Here is a 6,000-nt window from a genome sequence, read left to right as displayed (position 1 = left end):
CTGGGTTCCCTGAGGGACAAGCCTGACTGCATAGGGGTTGATGTCAAAAGTATCTCCTCTCCAGGAAAAAGACATCAGGACAGGTATGGCCTTCATGCCTCACTGGACAATGACGGGGGACTGGAGCCATTACAAGGTCCCCTTCAAATACTGGAGGTCAGGCCTCTATCCCCGCCTTCGCAAGTTTAGAATTGCCACAGCCCTTCTATACTTAGAGAAGGGAGGAGATGTCAGGGGCAGCCCTGCTTACCCACTGAAGGCCTAAAATCAGCCATAGGCCTAAAATCAGCAATAGGCTTGTCATATATGTATAGTAACACCAAGTCTTGGGTGTCAGTGGAAAAACATCGAAACAGATGGCTATAAGCTAATGTAAACAGGCAGCTTTTGTGGAAATTTACAAGCTTAAGTAGTCATAGACCTGTTGGGAGCCGACTCCTAGCCAAAAGTGGCTATCATCTTTGCAGCCATCTCAGGCCATATACCCTGACAAGAGACTTGTTTTCAACAGCCTACAACAGCTGAGCACACTCTGATAAATATCTTGTTTTTCTCACATACCTTGTTTTGCTGTTTAGTGCCACCAGCTGCTAGGTGCATGTGATATCCACGCTGCAAGGCACATGACGTAGTGCCTTCAGCTGTGCTTGTCCACGAGGGCAAGGCACGTGGTAAAGGGTATAAATACCCAGGATTTCCTTCCAATAAAAAAGATTTGAGAGACTTGATCAGACTCCCTGTCTTGTCTCCATTCTTCCCGTCTCCGTCCCCACTCTCTCTCTTGCTAGGCCCTGACCCTCGGACTGGAGCAGCAGAACGGGCGGTTACATAGACCTTGTAAATAGGTAGCCTTGGCAGACAATACCAACTTAGATAAGGACAAGTGAGTCATAGGCAGAGTCATAGTGACTTGTCCCCTGAACCTTCACCCAGCCAATACCCGGTTCTGATGATATCTGTATTCCTCCTGATCACCCACACTCCAGTGTCATTCCCTTCCCCATATCCTGCCTTTCTGTGTTTATAACCCCTGTGTGAATGAATTACGATTTGAGAAAAAGTAAATTATAAAAAAAGAGTTATTAAGGAAAATGATTGTTGCTTCCTGTTATTTTTGTTATTATAGGTGGAATTAAGTTTGTGTAGGTATCTTCTTTTGTGCTTGTTGGAAGATTATTTTCTTGCTTTGTTAAAGTTCTTGGGAATAAAATGGAATCTGAAGAGAAGTGAAGAGAAACCCACTACAACATAGATATTTATCACATATTCTGTATATTATTATACTTAAAGGATTTGGATTATTCTCAGACAGTTTGAGGATTCCTAGAAACAGAAGAGCCAAGGTAAACTTGCATGAAAGTTGTATACATTAAGGTAACATTAAAGTGATCTTGAACATAGGTATAGAATAAAAAAAACCCTGGGATTAGTAAGGAAAATGAATGGAAATTTATCCAGTAACCTTTAACTAAGTTCTGGATTGAGTTTCATCCTTTGGATGAACCATTTTTAGAGAAGAATGGCTCAGGAAAATCGAGCACCAAGCACATAAGCACTCAGAAATTAACAGAGAGCTAATTTCTTTAGGACTTGGTTCTCTTCCGGATCTGACTCTTTGGAGACATATTGGTACAGACACAGAATGACTCTGGTACATTGTAGGATACAGTTTCCCACAAACCTTGAAGCAACCCATTTGTGAAATTATGTCTCTGTCCTTCCTCACCCACGTAAGGCATTCTCTATTGGCTTTAATAAAAATCGAATTGCAACTTAAGTGGAAGAAATAAAATTAAAAATTGGCAAAAGAATTCAATGGACATTTGTCCAAAAAAATCATAAAAGTGACCATCGAGTACACAAAATGCTGTTGCAAATCAAACTACAATGAGGTACCACTTTACATTTCATATAGAATTCCTATAATCAAAAAATGGAAAATAACAGATGCTGGAGAAGTGGTAAAAAAAAAATCGGAAAATTTACTCGTAGCTAGAGGGAATCCAAAATGGTTCAACCTTTGTGGAAAAGTTTGATGTTTCCTTAAAATGTTAAACACACACACACACACACACACACACACAGATATAATTTTTTTAAAAAAGATTTTGTTTACTCTTAGTGGGCAGGGGGACGATGTGTACCACTGTACATGTATTGAAGTCATGCTTTGTGGAATCAGTTCTCTCCTTCTACTTCTATGAGCTGTTGAGCCATAGCACTAGCAAAATAATATATATTAGAAGTTCCACTTCTAAATGTATGCCCAAAAGGCTAGAACAGTGGTACACTGGCAAGTACTTGTAAGGGCATATTAATAATAACACTATTCCCGATAGACAAAAGGTAGAAGCAACTTAAATATGCATTAGCAGTTGAATGGAAAATCACTATAAATAAAATTTGTATATAAAATTTGTATATATTATAAATGTATACAAATAATATTCATAATATTATTCATTTATAAAATATGTATATCACTGCAAGAATGAAGCTCAAAAGTGAAAAATTTAAAAAAATCAAAGAATTTTACACACATACCATTTGGATAAAATATCTACAACATATAAATACATAGACATATAGTATTGGTGGTTTCTAGTATCTGGAAGAAGTAGAGAATGAGGAGCCAGGAGATACTCCTTACTGAGTTAGGTGGTTTAGAGTAATAAACCATATTGTGAATGTACTAAATGGGATTAAATTGTTCCTTTTGAAATTGTTTTATATTATATGAATTTCAGCTTATTCATTATTACTACTTTAAATAGATGATGCTGATGATGTTGATGATGATGTGTTGTCTATGTCATGTGTACATCTAGAAGTCAGAGGACAATTTAAGGGAGTTGTTGTTGTTTTCTATCTTTACAGGAGTTCCAGGGATTGAGTTTAGGTCTTCAGTCTTGTGCGGCAAGTGTTTGACCACTTACCTGACTCAGTAGCTCTAGATTATTGTTTTAAAAGCATCATGAAACACAGTTCCCTTTCTATGCGATGCTGGCAACATCTCTTGAAATATTTACAATAGAATGATTTCAGGAGGTGTCTTAAACATGACTAGCAAAGAGAGGGATGGATTCGTTCAAGACTCACATTTTCCCATTTTTGAAATGTTCATTTCTGCCAGATTTCATTGGCTTATGGCTGTGAGAACATCTTGGAGTATTCCTCCCCATAGTGCTGGATCAGTACTTCAACTAGTAGTGCTGCCGTGTTTGCTTTCTGCAGAGTACCTCGTTTAATGTGGCTGTAGTCTTTAGCAAGAGCTATATTTTTCAGTTGGTATTTAAACTTTCCCATCTCTTCCTCTGTAAGGTCTTCAAGGATGTTAGGAAAGAATGCTTCCCAACTGCATTCCATTTTGTAAAGCTGAATCCTGAAGAAATGATGGACCAGCAGTTACTGATCTGAAATGTAGTTAACCACAGGAATGATTAAAATTATTACATATTTTGAAAATAGGTCAGAAAAAGAGAAGTAGAGATGCTTATTCATCTGCTTGTGCTGTGACAAAACACCTGACAGAAACCTTCTAAAGGAGGAAGCTTTAGTTCTCCTTACAGTTCAAGGGAGCACAGCCCATCATGGCAAGGAAGTCATGCTGGAGGAGTCCCAGGTGGTTGGACACATTTCATTATGATCAGGAAAGGGATAGAGAATGCTGGTGTTCAGCTTGCTTTCTCCTTTTTATTCAGCCCAAAAGGCCGTCCATGGCCTCCACTTCAGGGTGGGTCCTTCTACTTCAATTATCCTAATCTAGAAAATCCCTCATGGACGTGATCAGACACTTGTCTCTTTGTATCCTAGATACTGTGAGACTGATAATCAATGTTGACTGTCACAATGTGAGATCAGATTGTCTTGCAGATGCTCAGAAAATGTGCCCCTGTTTCTTACACTACGGCATGTGTCATCACTATGCCTGGTCAGAGTTGTTTATTATTATGAAGTTCCTCTCTGTGAAAGATCAATTTGTTCTATCACACATACACAAAAAGATATTTCTCAAGGATTCAAAGCTACTTGTTTTCCTTCCTAACTTCACACTACTATGTTCTACCACTAGAATTCTTCAGAGTGTTAGATAATGTCTGCGTGGGAATTGGATGGGTCTTGCAAAGGTTTGTGTTATGCTGAAAAGGGAAGAAAAGTAGACATTGTTTCTAAGTAGGTTGAAAAAAAAAGAGTATTCATAGTAAATGTGACCTTAGCAGAAAAATGAAACCGTTTCTGTATGTTTTATTTGCATGTCTTTGGTATTTTAGGAGATTCTATTTACATATGGTAATTGAGGCCAACATTAGGATTAAGGCAAATCAATTTTTGATTTCTTTGTATCTATAGGAATCTTAATTTTTCTATTCTTTTTTCTTTTATTGCATATTTAATTTATTTACATTTCAGATGTCATCCCCTTTCCCCATTTCCCCTCCCTAGAACCCTTTATCCTATCCACCCTCCTCCTTTTTGCTTTTATACCATTTTAATTACATGCGTGTATTAAGCTCATTTCTAGATTGAGGGTCTAGCAATTCAATAGATGCAAATAGTCGAGGAACAGGAAATATAATAAACACAAATAGTCAAAGAACAAGCAAGGCATTAAACCCAATTATGTGAACATTCCCATGATCACTGTTTCTAAGGGCTTATCAGGATGACCAAAATATCTCAGCCAACTTCCTTGTCCTAGCCCAAAGTCATTCTCATGTGTGAGGCCTACTTCCTTGTTCTAGCCCAAAATTTAGATTCCTGTGTGAAATTAATTCTTTCTTCTAGCTGAATATTTAGATTCCTGCCTGAAATTACTTCTTTGTTCTAGCCTAAGATTTAGATTGCTACCTGAAATTACTTCTCTGTTCTAGCCTAATGTCTAATTCCTGTCTGAAGCCTACTTCCTTATCCTTGGCCAATGTCATATTCCTGCCAAGCAGCCCATTTCCTTGTACTTGGCCCATGACAGATTCTTGCCAAGCAGTCCCAAAGGCTCTCTGCCTCTGCCCCCTTTTTATTTCATTAACAAGACTGAGCCTGTCTTAGGTTATCCTGACAAGAATGCCTTCCTTATCCATCATGGAATACGCATTATCAAAGGCAACACATTTCTGTCTTAGGTTGGTAAGGCTCTGTGCAGAATCTTACCCGTCCTTGCCTTGCCAGCCTGTTAATTTAATGACTCTGTCTGGGGGGGGCCATTTTCAGGTTAAAGCCATATACTTTGGCTTCCATCATGTTGATATTGTTAAAGATAAGCTTTAACACGATGGGCAGGAATAAAAGTATTCCCAGGACAGAAAGGGCTAACATGATCAAGGTACATATGCTATTCTTGAAGGTTGACAAAAATAGAAATGCTGACTTCAGGCCATGGGTAATTTTATCTGTAGTATCTACCACATCAATTCTCAGCAGAGCAGAATTCTTTAAATTCAGAAGTTTACTATGCAAAGTTAAAACATCCAGAGAGGTATTGGAATTATGCCAAATACACTGCAAGTGTCTTTCAACTTCTTCCTAATTATAATGACTACGACTGTAAATTTTAGAACTAACATGAATCCAATGGTATTTGGCATGACACTCGAAATGGCTCCTTACCCTTAAATTCTGAACCTCCTTCTAATAATTTGAATAGGATAAAGAGCATCAATCCATTCTTCCAAATGCCTACCTAAATCCTCCTGTATATTCAACACATTAGTAACATTTTTTTGTTAAATGATTATCAAAAGTAGCTGTCTTACTTTCTTGTGCCAAAACAATTGCAGAAGCAGTGGTGCTAGCAGTTAATGTAATTAAAGCTGTTATACCAGCAATAATCAAGCCTACTACCCTCTTGTTTCTGCGTAAAGCCTGACTCATTTCTTCCAGTACTTGCAAGCTATTTTTAGAATACCTTGTGATACTCAGGGCACTAAAACAAAAGTTGGTTGATAGACCTTCATAACTGGCATGCCGGATTTCAAAACACAAACACAATTAGAAGGTGTACAA

Source organism: Grammomys surdaster, unplaced genomic scaffold, assembly GCF_004785775.1.
Source record: "Grammomys surdaster isolate TR1022 unplaced genomic scaffold, NIH_TR_1.0 555, whole genome shotgun sequence".
Taxonomy (NCBI): domain Eukaryota; kingdom Metazoa; phylum Chordata; class Mammalia; order Rodentia; family Muridae; genus Grammomys; species Grammomys surdaster.
This window is presented reverse-complemented; position numbering follows the sequence as displayed.